General features: G+C 34.8%; 1 protein-coding gene across 1 annotated transcript in view; it reads right to left on the bottom strand.

Moving 5' to 3' along the window:
* Positions 1-14,886, bottom strand: part of LOC149078671 (uncharacterized) — a 47,890-nt gene extending 33,004 nt beyond the window's left edge. Inside the window, exon 1 of the mRNA XM_089240504.1 lies at positions 14,759-14,886. The gene's annotated coding sequence lies outside the window, so the exon portion shown is untranslated. The remainder of the gene's footprint in view (positions 1-14,758) is intronic.
* Between the last annotated feature and the right edge of the window lie 3,194 nt (positions 14,887-18,080).

Raw genomic sequence — 18,080 nt, 5'->3', positions numbered from 1 at the left:
TTATCGAATTTTAAAGTTGTTGGGGCGACAAAAATCCTACTTACTACCCTGGTGTAGATGTTAGTATGCTTGCTCTGATAGCAGGAGTGCTTAGGTTCGAGTCCCGGCGGAGACCAGATGACTTTTCTTTCCGAGTTCACCTCAGCATAAAATCTAAAAAAATATCTGTTTCCTTGATATCTTGGGATGAGGAAAAGCACGTTTTTTTGTTTGTCCTCGTTAATAGTTCGGTCTGAAAATGAAATCGTACACACGTGTCTGCAGACAGATGCACATTTTCTTTCAAAAATTTCACCCTTAACAGTGTTATTACAATTGCATCTATAATAAAAAGATGTAACATTTACGTGATGATTGGGACACTATTTTTTATTTTTCCTCAATGCCCCCCATCAAATTTTCCAAAGACATAACGTCGGAAGTGTTCATACCTGTGGGTGCTCGGCTTCAGACTTTTATCTGAATTGATTTTTGGTCGCTATCAAAACGTGGGTCACAGGGGCTTCCGAGATGTGGCGTTGAAATCCAGTAACAACCAGAGGCTTTTCAGCTATGAATTCCAACCCAAACTTGATTCACAGGGGTTTTGCTTGCGAGTGTAATGGTACTTACTGAGGCACGCAAGAATGCTCAACGCTTGTGACAGATTCAGCACTCATGATGCATCTATCAACACCCTTATTGAAGTTGAGCTGTAGGATTGGGGCACGTACTATGCTGATTTGAGTTATACACGTGTGTATGTCAACGGGATGAGCCCAGCGACAGAGTTCTGGCGTTCATTCATTCAGTAGTTGCATGCCAAGTTGACATACGGGTGCTATTTGATGATCGATATAGACCAGAGCCGTAACTAGGATTTTTGCCACCCCCCACAACTTTAAAATTCGATAATTTTGTACTGGTGTTCTTGGTTCCCACCTAAAACTGCCACCCCTAAATTTTGATGTCCGGAACAGTTGCCCTCCCCCTCTAGTTACGGCCTTGATATAGACCGTAGTTTTCCAAACTTTTAGTTACATCGAATCCCTTCAGAAAATTTTTTGTCTCATCATCCCCCAACTCAAACCAACCCATAGGATCTTATACTAAATCCAAAGCTTCTACCGCCCTTCTGGACCCTTCCATCGCTCCCCGAAGGGGCAATATGGCCCACTTTGGGAAACACTGATACAGACGAAGGAGACCAGACCTCCTAATTTTCATATTGTTGGTTAGGTTCCAAAGTTAAATCCTATTAACCCCGGTTCGTAAATCAATTAAAATTTCGCAAGTAAAATTTCTTTTACGTCCTTAGTTGAAGGTTAAAAGAGAACTGAACATCATATTCGGCCCTCGTAAAACTTCGACAAGACCCACCGACTGATTTGGGAAAGAAAAGCTACTTATAATAACAAAAATCGATAATTAAAAAATGACTTCCATGAAACCCTAGGGCCACTAGCTATACTGTGGTATTAAAAATCGTAAGATGCTTTCCGGATCCACAAGTACCACTGTGCCTTTGATACATCATACAAACTTCTGATGTGGCCCGTTATATCTGAAGGGTTGAAGACCAGGGCCACTACTAGATGCTTGATCACACGGGGCAGGCGCACATTTCGACGCCCCCCTGGTAATGTTGAAGGAGAGGTTTCAGAATGAAATTTGCGCCCCCTTGGGTCTAGCACCCGGGGCACGAGAACCGCCTGCTTCCCCCCCCCCCCCCAGTTGCAGCCATGTTGAAGACTACTAGAACTATATATACAACGTATAGTCCTACTCGTAAACATTTCTCTCCAGAATACGAGGGTTGAGGAGACTATTGACTTGAGTAGGCTAAATTCTCATTGAGGATGAGAAGTTGGTTCGGTAGTTCATTCCCTGGAATATTAAGCATTTCTAGATTAGCGAGCATCGTAAACGCCCATCATAAAACTAGGAACACACCCATATATAGTAACTCTAACATATGCTCAAAGTGGCACAAAGCAAATTTTCCTAAATACAAATTTCAAAATGAAATCGATCAATGCCTCGCGAGTTCGAAATCCGTCACGAGAATTGAGCACTCTTGGATTTATCAATGATACGTTAAAGATACGTGGCTAGACGGTGCTCGCTACTGGAAAGAGAAGAACCCATTCCAAGTTGAAATCGTAAATAAACAAATGCTAAAATAATAAATAAGTACCGAAGTGATTTTTCCCCCCTTTGACTGTGATCAAAGGCCATCTTTAGAATTTCCTCTCTATCTTCTTCCTCCCTCTTTCTATATTATATTATACAGTACAGTACTCTGTGTGTATTATAAGCCCATTCCTCCCTCATGTCCTTTTTTTTTTCTCCTGCCACTATTATGGTTGGTGTTTTCGCTTGAATGACGGATCGGGTTTTCTCCCGTTTCTATCGTTTTGATGGCGGCAAATCGTTTTGTAAGATAGAACCACCGATAAGGAACGCAAAAGCGTGCTGTACAACACGCCACAGGTGGGTATTCGTAGTACTCCCCTCCTCATCCTATCCTTATATCACCTAGTGTTGTGATGGAGGGGGGGGAGGAACTTTTTCGTATTTTTTCCCATGGTTGTAGTCTCTGCCAAAAGCAGCCCTTACCTCCCCATCAACTTCTCTCATCACTGCGTGCATTATAATAGAGAGCACACACACACTGGTCTCACACAGAGCAAAACAATTACCATTGCCCACGAAGGAGGGAATGATGGAAAAAAAAAAAAAGACATGGATGGGCCTCTGACCCGATGTAGCTCTTGCCGGGGTATTTTTTTACGTAATTTCACAAGTGCACGTGCAGTTTTCCAGTTTTCGGTGCTAACCTGGTTTATAGGATGATGCGTTTTTATGTGAATATTCTAGTTCGTCTTTCTTTCAAGACCTCTCAAATCCAGATTCCTCGGTACATAAGTGATTCCGGATTAGGGGAATCTTCCGGATGATGGATCAACTTTTGTTTATTTCCCAACTTTTCATATTTAAAGCAGTACTATACCTCTTTCAGCACTTTGATTCATATTTTCCTTTGAAAAAAGTTAATAAAACGATACTTTTGAGCGTATAATAACCAATTATCCAGTTAAGACCATTATCGCTAATTTACGTACCATCACCAGTTATTCATGGAAAAAAAATCCTTATTTTTTTAAGCATTTTTTTAATCATTGCTCAGATTCGAATTATTATTATTATTATTTAGGATCATAAAAGGTAGATTTACTGATTCCATATTCTTCACACAATATTCGTATTAGTTTCTAGCTTTTTCATAACTTAAACTTTCTCACATATATACACTCAACGCGTTATGTTTCCATCAGCAGCTTATACGTGCCACATCACTTGATGTTTTAGGCGCGTTAGTAAATTCACGACAATTCACAATAAAAAGTAGAGTGCTCTCTACTCTAGGACAAGATCCGCCCTCTAACATTAAGGTAAACTTACAGCATGGAGAAATGCAAGAAAGAAATCAGGAAAAAATTTATTTTGATCAAAATACTAACATTTCTGATTAACCACATTCCTTGAGATACACAAGTGCCATCATTGTTTCCCAGAAGCCCGAAAATCGCAGAGGACACCTACAATACTTGGTAATATGTGGTAATCGTACGCTACAATAAAATGGTTGATGTATAAAAGAAATCCGGAAACACACAGAATTTGATTGAAGAAAAATATCAAAAGTTTCTGGTTGGAAAAAAAAATTGGACGAAGTGTCCGGATTTGGGATGTTCCACTGTATTATTAATGTCTTATGTACAGTAAATTTACAGTAGTAAGGGGACCCCCTTCAGTTATTTTCGATCAGTCTCTCATTTGAGAAAATTTCACTTGATCATCGACACACATTAAGTGAAATTTTCTCAAATGAAACACTGATCAAAGGAAACTGAAGAGCTCCTAATAAAATCTGCTCTATCTGATCTGATCCCTGACTTTCCCTGTCCAAAATTCATAAAGAAAGAAATGTACAATTTAAAATCTTAACCCTTAAATGCGTAGCTTTGCTTGTGTGCGAAGACATAAGATTACATCTACTACAAGATATAACATGACTTTTGGTAGTTATATTATACTTTGGTGCGAAGGATTCTTTGAACGCTCAGTTGGTTACTGCAGCCAGTTTGAAGTTAAAAATTCAGAATTTCCTTTGCACATGAGGAGGGTTGATATTTTTCCCTTTTATATTTTGAATTTGCTGGTAGATGTTCCAGTTAACGACAACTCTTTCTTTGTTGCACAGAATTTGTAATTTTTTTTTTTCTTTTTGTTTTTACCTTGAAGTTTCAAGCCCAATTTTTTTCTTACTACAGTTTTTTTAAATCACAACGAAGACAGTTATATATTTGGAAAGTAATATTACTTTAATGCATTTATTTTATGAGTGATTTTTGAAGTTTTCGTGTCTCCAATAAGGTCTTGTATAAGCAGTACGATTCCAAATGGATTGGATTTTTTTTAAAGTAATTTTTCAGCTCCAAAACCTAATTATCAATGAATAAAACTGATTTTGAAAATGAATGTACATACGAGATTCAATGCATAGGTTTCACAATAGCGTCTATATCAAAGTTTTCATCTGTTAAATTCAATACTTGGTATACATCCGACGAATAATGAAATGGTAGGAGATAACATTCAACACGAAAAACTATATGGAATAATTCGATCGATTTAGAGAATCCAATCTGGTTTGATCACTATCAAGACTGAAATGGTACAATAACTGTTAAGGAAATCGATAGCTTTCTTGTACGTTTATTTTTTTCTTTTAGGACCCCTACTTTAGAAATCTCTGCCCCAAATTTTGAGACGCGATTTCGATATTTCAAGTCAACTTCATATTGTTCACACAGTCTAGGAGTACGAAAAAGTCTTATCTCTTTTATTTTGAAATGTGTGAAATAAACAAAGTGATATGAACGGAATGATATTTATGCACGAAATGAAAAAAATAAAAATCATATAAAGTGAAAAATTTCTCTGCAAAAAAAAGAAGAACGAAAAAATACGAAGCTATATATAAAAATGTGCATGCCAATCCTTTTGTATGTACTGTATAATATATCAACAGCACCTCAATCAGCGCACCTGTGCGTACAATGGCTGTAACGTTAGACGCGATGTATTATGTACCTCCTCACCCCTCGTTCTTCGATTTCACTCAAGCAATAACATTCACCGCCGAATACAATAGATCGAGACGGGAGATGCGTTGAACGAAACAAGCTTTCGAATCAGTGGTAACCCGCCAAAGTGTACTGAATTCATGAATATCTGAATGGGGTGCAGATATGCAAGCAATTTTCTCTTGCACTCAAGATGATAAAATTATCAGAATAAATCAAAAGTTTTGTATTTATTTTAATGATTTTTTTCTTCCAGCTCGTAAATCTGACACACAGTACACTGGGCTGTGAGATCTCAAGCTTGTATGATTATATCCCAGCACTAATCATCTGATTTACCTCCATGGATGGTCTCGAACTCGGAATCGACAGTTTTGGCATACATGGATGATTGTCGGGTTTCTTGCAACCCGTGCGAAATCTCTTTGAACAAACTAATTTTTTTTTTGCTGCCTCTAACATCACCTTTTGCAAAATAAGTACATGAGGTTGCTTCCTCTGTGTTAAGGTCCGATTCGAATCTTCACAAAAAGTAAACATTGTTGAATTTGACATGATTGGACATCTGATGTGAATCTCAAGTTGACTGTGTACCGTTTTGTTCTTTCTCGATTTATCCTCTGGTGAAAATAGTGTCGTATCATCCTCAATTGATAAAAAGGGTGTCCTACTTTAATATTTTCCTTCCTCTGCCCTAATCGCCTTCACGCTAAACAATGAAGAAGTCCATGGAATAGGCCTACTTCAGAACTTTAAATTTAGGAAACTAAATAGGGTAAAAATTAATTACCTAAATTAAGTCAACCCTTAAATTTAGGTTGAGGCACAAAAGAAAATACTGGGCTCCTTAAATTAGAAAAAAAAAAAGTGTTAACACAGCGCCGTCATTTCAACTTTTTCCGGGGGGGGGGGGCAAAGATCATGTACTTAATGTATGTGTGTATATATATATTTGTATATATATATAGGCTATACCATTTTTAGCGTATTTTCAAAAGCCAGGGCCCAAATGACGGGCCTGAGTGTAAAGTCGGTGTTTTTCGGGGTCATAGTGCGCGGCCACCGTTAAGTCCGTCTCTGACTTTCTGGATATTAATGTTCAGATGAACTTTAGAAAGAAAAGTTTGTTGTCTCCTCCTCCTGACAAACTCCTGGTACTCTTGAAATCCTGTGTAGGTGCGCTTGCCTTTATTGCGAAAGGACCAGGGTTTGATTCCCAGTTAAGACAGCAAAAGCTATTCTTGCCCAAAGTGCATCTTAGCATTAACATCCAGAGTCTTTTTTATGGGCTGTAATACGACCGACCGAATTTAATTTTTCCTGCCCAGCCAGAGGAAACTGCCTGGCGACTTATAGACTGCACTTGATGGCCATGAAGGTGTTTATAGACAAGTTTGTACGTGTAGATGTGAAGTGCTAGTAAGTTAATAGAAAGAAAGAAAAAAAAACATACGATCCGGTAAATGTACCATCAGAATAGTACAATACACAATGACCAGCCATGTGTACTTCATCAAAATGTTACTCTATAGATTTGATCAATAAAGTGGTGAGAACTTTCAAAAAAGTTATATAAAAAAATGGCTAACATACAAGGTGATCGAAAAGTGAATCAACATTTGAAAATTAATTAAACGTAAATATATTTGAAAAAACGTAAATTATTTACGTAATGATGCATGAAGAGGAATAAAAATGGATGCACATGCTGGAAACCTCATGGGTTATACGAAACCTTAAAAAATAATTAAAGCAATAGCTAACAGATGCGCTAAACAGATTTTAATCTATCTCCAATCATTATTTTAAATCTTAAATCTTTGCTAACATAAGCATTGTAATGCTAACTTTCACTTTTGTTATCAGATGAAGCGAAATTTTCGTAATTTTTTTTAAAACTAATAAAATAAAAATATAAAACACCGTGTTACATCTAGCATGTGTGTTAATTTTTATCTCTCTAGGTACATTATTTCGTGTGTTATTGAACTTTCAAATGTTCACTGACTTTCGGATCGCCCTGCACTTTTAGATCCAGGTATAGATATTATTCAATCTGACGTGGATATTCAGGCCTTACGTTGAACAAAAATTTTTTTATATCGAAACATGACCGTTATTTATAGAAGTATTTCTGAGTGAATGCGTTTCGCTTTTTTCCAGCGTATCACAAACGCAGAGTTTGTATCCGATAAATAACGTACACTGCCCATGCTATATTCTAGTACCGATATCAATAGTTTGCAGTGTGCATACGTTAAAGTGGTCCGCGTCTTTTGTAGTCATATACACGTATGTGTGTGAGAGAGAGAGAGAGAGAGAGACGTTTAAGAGAATAATCGACACCTCATTCAAAAAAAATGAGTGAATGAGCCCACACGAAAAACCAAGAATGCATGTTGCCATTCTCCAACTTTTTTTTCTTCTCTTATACAAAGAAAGACCATTTTGAGAGTAAGTGTGAAAGGCACATACAGTGCATACACAACCGCATTTTCCATTGCCACTTGGCACATTTTAACACCTTTTTCCTACTTCTTCTGTGTGTGTATCGTACTTCTTCGACATTGTATGTATGTAGTGCCCATACCACGCATGCACAACTTGTGAAGAACTTCCTTTGGAGTAGAGTACATTGAGTACTTTTGCTCTGTACATTCAAGCGCTAGTACGATTCTCAACTTTTTCTCCTTTCCTCTGACACATTTTTTGTGGTTAGCGAAGGGTGAGTTCCAAAGCGGGGAATGGATTGATTCTTTTTTCTTCTTAAAATGGAAAATAGGCTGATACACAAAATCGCAAAATGCGTAGAGGCGTTCAGACGTATAAATACATGCGTACCCTATTTCTTTCCTCAACCCCAGCTACTTTTTTTATGAGACGTACCTTTCACGAATCTCATTATTGGAGTGATATTGATATTAGGTTTAAAAAAAAAAAGTCATGAAGAGAGAGCGAGACGGTCTCGCCATGATTTTGCACATGAAAAATTTTTACCGTGATATTTTCGACACTGATGAACACACACGTTCTTCTCATCATATTCGTGTGGAATCGGTATACTTAACACTTTGATGGAATATGTGACATCCATAGTAGAGAAATATGTGTGAACTGAAAATATTTATCTGCATACATTTTATTCACAGAGATGTTCAGAGAATAGGAAAAGTGTCTAATCAGTATATCTGTGTTTTGCATAATTAGTATAACCCCGTTCCTGTTTCTCGCACGGGCAAACGGGCAAACGAAACAGGTGCCCGGGGCCAAAAAATTGGCTGAATTTTTTATATCAGGCACAGCTCACATGATCCCCCCCCCCCACGCCCCGGGTCTGCCTCAAATAAGATTACTATAGTGTAGCCCTGAAATTTTAATATATGCCAGGGCCCGAACTTATGAGAAACAGGTCCTGCCTATAGATATAGTTATTAATCAATATAAGAATAGTGGCTGCCTATAGTTATGGTTCAGACATTGCAATAAAAGAAAACAATCTGGAAGACACGATGTGTTACGCATCACATGTTATCATTAATTAATTTTCATATCAGATTTGTACTCGCGGGACACATCAAATGGACTACATGGACTAAATTCGGCCCAAAGGCTCGGCACTCATAGATGAAAAATGAACAGTCATCTACTAATCACAATTGATAACAATTAATATCACACGTGAAAATTCTGAAATATTTTTGAAGTTAACGATGAATTTCGGCAAAAAAACGCATTTATAAATATTGAGCACAAATGAAAATGAAACATTAGTTGGGCTACGGTAAGAAAATCACCAAGAGATACAGAGAGAGAGAGAGAGAGAGAGAGAGAAAGATAGTGTTACATTAATTATATATATATATATATATATATATATATTATGTTACAAAACTTTACAAAGGGCATGAAGATAACATGATTGAATATCTTCTCGCCGCATAGTATCATCCAATGAGTAAAATTTCACGATGGCAAATGAGAAATTCCATAACTCGGGGAAAGGGGACCTGGAGGTCTTGTTTTCCTTAATTCTAAGCGTTTTTTTTACAATTTTCCGGATCCGCATTATTACTGCTACAGTAGAAATCACTGAACCTTCTAGAAATTGCTTTCTACTTTGAAGAAGAATTTTTTTTTTTCCCCCCGATCTCGTGAGCTGATAAATGCTTCAATTCCCCCAAACAAACAAACAAATGATAATAATAGTAATAATAAAACAAGGGAAAGAAAAAACGTTTTCTGTTATTTATCGTCACCTTATTATGAAAACCTCGTACATCAAAAATTCCCAACTTTACAGACAGAGCAAAAAAGGTTGGGATGTCCCATTGAATTACACACAAAAGGGGGTTCATTTTTTTCATTTATAGAGAGCGGATCGTTTGGAAATTTTTTTTCAAAAGCTTAATTGGTGAGACATAATATTTTCAATTTAAAACTGTCAAAAACTGTCATTTTCAAAAAAAAATTTATGTACGAGATTTTCATTATAAGGTGACGTTAAGCTGTAAGCATAATCGTATACAACTGCGAAAGGAAAGGAAAAAATCATCCTTTCTCTCCCCCTTCTGTTATAAGAGTTTATCCAACCCATATTAGCAAGCCCATATTAGCATATTAGCATATTAGCAAGTTATCAAACCCATTTGCTCACCAATAAGGTGTTAAGCGAGATGGCTCGCTCCAATGGATATATATATTATTTCACAATAAGATTCTCATTTCTCTTTCTTTTTGTATGCTGTGTATATAATATGGCAAGTGTAAGATAACAGATGAGATAGCTGGGGGGGGGGGGGGGTCAATTGCTTTTAAAACATACCTCCATCCAAATATGTGTACATTCATCTTAATTAAACCCCGAAACTTCTCCAACTCCTAATCCCATCACGTCTGTAATCACCACAAAATTTGTTAATCGCGACAGTACCCAATTGTCCGGGCAAAATATGTTGTAAAAAAGTTTGTATGTTTTTTTTTTTTGACACTAAATAAAGTGTTCCAGACTCTGCCACGAAGCTGGGCTGGAAGAGATCTCGGCAACGGGATAAGTCCAGTGGCAAAGTTCTGGCGTTCATTCATTCATGTTATTAGAGTTTGAAAATAAGCTGACTCCGCCCACTGACAGTGACTGTTTTGACTGTGGATTTACAGAACGGGAGGGGGGGGGGGGAAAGGAAAACAAGTTATCGGGAGAAGAAAACTTGTTGTGGTATTTGGGCTCGGTGCTGCCGATTTGAGAGAGTTTTAAAAGACCGAGATGTGTCGGGATTGCCGTTGTAAGGGTTAAAATATTAGAAAATGACTGATTTACCGCGCATACGGAATAACATGGTTAAATCTATTGCGCTGTCAGTTTACTCGGATCCTTTGCCTTTATTGCCAGTTTATCAGCAGCTCCCCGAACGGTCAAAGATCCATTTCAAGGCACCGAACAGGCGCACATCAATATCGCCAGCTTATCACGATGCACCCCTATGCGCCACGACGCACACTTTGGGAACCATGGCCTTACATGTTTGTTGCATGTAAGGAAATTAGTAGTATTAGAGAATACAAAGAAAACATAGGCAGCGCACAGTGAAAAAAAATTCCTGCTAGTCATTTAATAAAAAAATTCAACAATTAATTTAGTGATGCAATAATTTATTAACCGTTTATTAATTATCGATAGAAGGTTGGAAAAATTGTAAAAACGTTTCTTAACAATAATAAAATTTTATATTAATGTATTTTTATTTATTTTTTATTCTATTTCCATAGGGAGCTGTTCCACAAAGAGTTTTTGAACAGAATAGAAAATTTAATATTCCTTTTAAAAATTAAAGAGAAACATTAAAAAAAATCCAACAAAAATTTAAAAATTCAGATGAGATAGTAAGACCTCCATAAAATCAAAATTTCGTAGAAAATATGAAAATATTATAAATTTTAGGCGGCAATGAATCAAACAATGTTAATTAGTAAAATTAGTGTCTCTTTCTAATACACTGAGAGGAATTTTCCCCTCAACATATTTTTGATAGCTCTTCCAATTTCATGACCAAATTACTCCCAATTTGTATACCGTAGCTTACTATATATGGTCACTGGTCACTTGAATAAAATAATTGTGAAGAGTTTAAATTTTATTACATTAATATGGTATGCGTTACTTCTTGACTAATTAACTTCTTAATAAATATGAATTAATTAATTTTATTAAATAAAAAAAATTTATAATTATGTTTATGGATACCGTAATACGAAACTTCATGTCAAAAAATATTAGGGAAAAAATTATTTACTTTTATTTTTAAAAAATTATTTCTGATAATGATTAGAATAAAAAAAAAAATTCGCGCCGAAAATAAGGATAACGATTTTGAAAATTTAACTGTCGAAATATCATAAAAGAAATAAAATTTCTTTGCAAACAAATTAAAAAAATACATTTGGACTCTCATTAGATTTTTTTATTCGCAAGAATTTTTTATTTAATGCAAAATTTGTATGAAAATTACTTGATTTTTATTTATATTTTAATAACTTGAACAAAGCGTTGCGCAAACGTAGCCAAAACAACTCAAACGTATTTGTGAATGTGTCAACAATTTTAACACTAACCGCCTATAAACCAATACTTTTTTCACGCGTTCTGGACACTCTTCAGGAAATATCTCGTATAAGATTTTAATTTATAACATATTCACATAATTGATCAATATCATCTATGATAGGTCTACTGAATTTATAAATATCACAATACCTTTGAGAAGAGTTTAAATTTTTTTACATTAATATGGTATGCTTTACTTCTTGATTAATTAACTTCTTAATAAATATGAATTAATTAATTTTATTAAATAAAAAAAATTTATAATTATGTTCATGGATACCGTAATACGAAACTTCATGCCAAAAAATATTAGGGAAATTCATCTTCATGATGAATCATTGGTTTTTTTTTGTAAAGTAAACGGTATGAAAGAACCCACATAAGTGTGATTCTATATGTTGAACTGTGGACTCCGATACAAGTGGGCTGATCGTAAATGCGGAACGAACCAAGGTGCAGGCTTGTAGGAAATAACGAGGAAGGAGATCGCAAGGTGAAATAATTTATAGAACAATCGAAATTGTCGAGTAAGAAAAAAGTGAAAATTCAATGAAAATAAAGAAAATAAAGAAATAAGAGAGAGATAAGATAAAGAAAATAAAGAAAGAAATTTGAAAATAAAGAATTTCAGTAGGTATATCAGAATAAGTAGCCTATAGTAGTAGTATAATTTTTATACTTTTATAATTTTATACTTATAATTTATACTTTTATAATTTTATACTTATAATTTATACTTTTATAATTTTATACTTATAATTTATACTTTTATAATTTTATACTTATAATTTATACTTTTATAATTTATACTTTTATAATTTATACTTTTATAATTTTATAAATTAATCAATCGATTAATCGATTAAAAAATTAATTAACCAGTTAAAATTTTTAATCGATTCCCTGCCCTATTAGTAATGTTGTTACATGTTAAATGTTACATTTAAACATGCCGGTTACTTAAAATTCAACAACAAATTACGAGTAGCTATAACAGCACTTCAACTACCTCCTTTGACAAATGATGGAAAGCTCACAAATTATTTAAGTTCGTACTAATAATAATAATTCCTAGTTGTTTTTGCTCGCTTAATGGAAATCTGAAATTTTCATCTTCAACCAATACAGAGTTTAACGTCCAAATCGAATAAAAGTCTTATGGTTGACACCAAAATTTGAATGAAATATGAAAAGTATCCGTATCTCATAGTACAAAGAAGAGGGAATGATCTATGATAGTTTCATTAACATAATAAAAATTGAAGAAATGTAAAAATTAAAGTTAAATTTCAGAATTTTTTTTATTAGCAACGATATAAAAATAAAAGTTCTTATACTGCTCACGATGAAAAAAAAAGGGTCAATTTGTTAAATTTGCACCTCTTTGTTATACATAAAGAAATTTAATTCGTAACATTTCACGAAAAACTGTCGAGATAAAGGAAATGTGAACGCCGAATTATTTTATTTTTGCAGATAATTTTTCATTTCTTACTTTATCTTATTTTAGAAAAAATTATCCGTAAAATTTTAATTCCTTTTTATAGACACTCTTCTTCGAACAACCTTCACCACATCTGATAATTAAATAAGTAATAACGATACGATCTAAGTCTGATTTCATCGAAAATCCGAGTTCGGAAAATTATTTCCACAAAAAAGTTGTCGGTAAAAAAATTGCCAAAAATCGATGCAACATTGCTCTATACCATAGTTTCCCAAACTTTTTGTCCCACTGCCCTCTTCTTCAAAAATTTTTTATTGTCATCACCCCCACCTCCCAACTCAAATCTTCACATAGAATGCTATACTAAAACTTCTATCGCCCCTTTGGACCGTTCCATCGGTCCCCGGGGGCCATTTTGCAAACTTTGTGAAACACTATGCGTTCATTCAGAGGCCTTTACCCCCAATTTTTCATCTTTTGATATCCCGATATCTCCTTTAATCTATGAAATATGTTGACTATAAATATCAATATTCTTCAAAATTTAATTTGTCTTTTATACAGATTCAAAAATTTGGCAAAATTTTTTTTTTCATTGTGATAAAAATACAGTAGGCCTATCTTTTTTCCGGTGTTTATTAGTTTTTGATTATAATTATCATAATGCTGTCCGAGGTATTAAATATAACTTGTGTGCATGATGCAAGTTAATAAAACAAATTTAAAGGATAAATGCGTTTTTTTTAAGTATCAATATATCATATATAGATATTTAAAAGTTGTACATAGATTTTTTCAAAGCCAACCAAATCATTGAATTACATGAAGAGAAAAAATTTAAAATTTTAAGAAGGTTTGGAAAAAAATTGGTACCTACAAACTACAAACTCTCTCTCTCTTTCACCATCTTATGCTATTTGTGTTTAAGAATTTTATTTCTAAATGTAATTCAAATTCTATCGCGCATTTTCATGATACTAATTGAATTGGTCTAATTATTATATTTTCAATGCTTATTCGATTGTATAAGTTAATTTAATAAATTCAAATTATTCGAAGTAAATTAATGAAAATTAAAAATGAAGAGAAATTTACTCCAATTAACTGGAGGAGGTACCAAACGATGCACAATTCTGGATTTTCTCATTTTATCTCTGATATGTAAACCTACTCACCTATTGTCATTCTCAGAGTAGGCCTATACAAATTAGATTCAATCCCAAAATTTCCACAAAAATTTAAAAAAAAAATTCCTATTTGCATCTCTGAAATTTATTGCCACTCCTAAATTACGTACAAATTACATACAGATTCAACCCCGCAATTTCTAATCAATAATATCCAGAAAATTAAAAAGAAATTTTTTCTATCTCTAAAATTTGTCAATCCCAAAATACATACAAATCCGATTAAACTGCACAATTTCTATTGAATTCCAGAAAAATTTCAAAAAAATGATAAATAAAGAAATAAATAGTTGATCATATTCAATTTCCAAGCATTATTCGGAATAGACTATAAACTATCGATCGAAATAATGTAGCAATAAGAAAGGTACAGAATTGTTTTGTCGAGCCTTACCTGATTTTGCCTTTTTGTCGAGGAATAATAATAATGCGCCTAATTTAAAAAGTTCCCCCTCGATGGTGTTGTGTGTTAGTGGAAACTCGGGATGTTGTGCAATTTTGTGTGAGGCAAAACCAGTGAAAGCGCACTCAAAGAGAGAAATAGAAAGAGAGAGAAATTGGCGGGAGGCGTGACGATTGGCTGGCTTTGCGCAATCAGCTGGAAAAGCCGGGCGCTACCATTGGGCGGCGGAATGGCGGTCGGATTGCTGGTTGGTTGAGTCATTTCTGGACATTTTCACGCATGAGCCGTTAGCGCCGAAGTGAGCGAATGACATGCCGTCTTCGACATCTCGCCCACTTTACACATGCTAATACATACTTTCGCTTTTCTTTTCTCTGATGATTGTTCAGTTTTTGATGCCGAACAACTGCTGGTGAAAGTTCAGGCATTTTTCCTCCTTTCGGCATTTTTTTTACTCTACTTTTCCCTTTTTTCCCCCCAACCCTTTCTTTTGAATAATTTTAACGACTCATTTTGTTTTATGAAAAAAACAACAAATGCTCTCGAGAATTGTTTTTCCTTTCCTCGAATCTATTATTATTATTTCAGCTTCTTCTCCTTTAAAAGAAAAGAAAAAATAGATCAGTTATTTCTACATCTACATGAAATTTTTCTGTCAGATGGATCAATAACTTCCGAATATTCCTTGAGGAAATATGATCCATAGCGATCGAACTAGTAGGTGTTAGAGTTATAGATCACTCTTGTTGATCAAATAAACGCAGTATCGGGTATAAATTTTGTTTAAGAAAGTTTTTAAAGCCAACTATTTCTTTAAGATGATGTTTTCCCCCATCGATATTTTAATAAAACTTGAAAACCTCAAACATCACCTGCCAAACGAAGAAGTGAAAAGTCTACTGGGATATCTGTTCTAACATTTCTCATAATCAGTGTATATTTTGGATATTTATACTATATATTAGTATATACTTTTGGTTGTACTTTATTTTAATGTTCAATGCGGCTGATCAAAAGGGGAAGTTTATGCAATTCTTTGATAGTCCACCTTTTTTTAAATGAATGTTCTTTTTCTCAAACTTCTAGGAACATTATAGAAGTTCATGGAGATTATACTTTAAATCAGGAATTCTTTTGAGTCCCACGGACCCCTACGCAAATTAACATTCAGAAAGCTACGTATAGGCTACTGTAGGCTAATGGTTCTCAAAGTGTAAGTCACGGCTCCTAGGCGTCCCTATCCTTTGTTAGGGGTGTCACAATATGGTGCGCTGATGTGTTCCCATTCAGTTCCCCGCAGAAATATTCCTGTTAAATCATTATACATAAAAAAACATTTTCAAATGCTTTAAAAAATGAGTGGCTGAATCGATATCCAAACTATTACTAAAATAACTTAACTATAATAACACATTTTCTCCACACACACACAAACTGCTCACATCAAAAAGCACTGCCTGTATTAAAAACCATATCGCTTTCCCTGCGGCGGGAGGGTTCCACGTTGGGTACCACAGCTGTAAAGTGCCCAAAAGTAAAATACTGTTAATAACTAAAAGACCAGAGAGAAAGAAAATGTGATCTATGATGATGATGATGATATCGGTAGTGTACCTTCTGCATCATCATCACAAAATAAGTAGTTGAGTAGAACTTCATTTGAGATCGCTTCTAACAAATCAGTACCTGAACCGATATCCAAACAAATCATTCAACCCTCCTCTCAACCAGGTACACTGGGTAACTGGTAGAGGTCACTTTATCACCCCTAACCTCCCAGGTCAAAAAGGATTGTTTTATGATCCACATAGCCGCTGCAATAAAATATGCGGATTTTATAAGCGGATTGAGACCCCTCCTTTCGGCTTGGGACTATCGCATGTAACGCAATGATCCAGCCTATACGAATACATAACTCATGGAGTTTCGTCTCCGAACTCACACATATCTTAAGAAAGGACTAGCCGTTTGGACTCATTAAATTGATTCCTGGCGAACTCATCTGAAGAGAGCGTCTCGATATTCCTCTTTAGCCGGGAATTTCTTCATGTTGTTAATCAGGGTTGTTTGGTTTAAACCACGTTGGTTTAAACCATGGTTTAAACCTTGGTTTTAACCAACTGGTTTTTTTAAAAAAACCACTTTGGTTTTTTTCAAAAAATCAGATAAAAGTAGCCTAAATATAATTTTTTTCCCTTAAAAATATCATATTTGTTCATTATTAGCCAAAATGTTTCATTTTTACCTAATTTTATATCCTTGGGGTACATTCTGATGGTATATCTTTAAATGACATAAGATTTTATAAATGGTTTTTTTCAAAAAGTCTCATAAAAGTGGCCAGAATATATATATATATATTTTTCATATGAAGTATCTTAGTCATTTAAAGTTATATATAAAAGCCAAAACTTCTCATTCTTACAACATTTTCTAACCTTTGGCTACATTCTGATGCTCTATCTTTAGCAAATTCATGAATAAGGATTGCATCACACATCTAAATGTAGTGGTGTATTACATATCTCACAGGGTTTCTTTTTCCCTTCACAAAGAAGCAGCTACAGTAGTGACACCATCATGCTAGGGGCCGGTGGACCTATAATCCAATAAAGACACCAGCTGTCCTTAAAGGACAAAGACTAGTGTACTAGTTGTTACATTACCTCACATACATTTTCATTCCCATAAAAAGTAGCACATCTCCTACTGTATATCTCCAAGTCTTAATATTCAATAGTTGTTTTTTTATACTTTTACACACACACTGTTAAGCCCAGTTAATCAAGGTTCTACTGTATAGTAGTAACAGATTTATAATAAAATAATCAGCTATATACAGGGTGATTATAATTTAAGTTTTGATTCCAAAACTATACAATAAGTACTGATCGGAATGACCTGAAAATTTGCATGGATACTCCTGAAGCAATGAACGTTTCTTTCGCAAAAGAAAAAGGTGCAAAATGTGCAAGTAGATGATGCTGTACTTTGCCAGCAGTATAATCTATTTTGTGCAACCACATCATTTCGGCACTTCCACAGCATCAGTGTGTGGATAGAACTTCTATCAAGATGCACATTGCAATACCAGCAAAGCAGCTGCTGAAGACCCATTTTGACAGGATGCACCTTAACCCTTGCAACTACTGGCTGTGGGGATACCTCAAAATGTTATAAACAGCGGTCAGATTGCAAACTTTGATGAATTGTAATCTCCCGCACATTCTCTATATGTTAGAAGTTCCTCATTCCTCAGGAATATGAACGGGGGAAAGGGGGCGCGTTTGGTTTAATAAAGCTGAATTGCAAG

The sequence above is a fragment of the Pholcus phalangioides genome, unplaced genomic scaffold (assembly GCF_987345545.1).
Source record: "Pholcus phalangioides strain wild (caught in Gottingen) unplaced genomic scaffold, Ppha-v1.0 ptg000013l_1, whole genome shotgun sequence".
Classification (NCBI taxonomy): Eukaryota; Metazoa; Arthropoda; class Arachnida; order Araneae; family Pholcidae; genus Pholcus; species Pholcus phalangioides.
The sequence above is the reverse complement of the archived record's forward strand: the minus strand, read 5'-3'. Positions and strand labels throughout refer to the sequence as shown.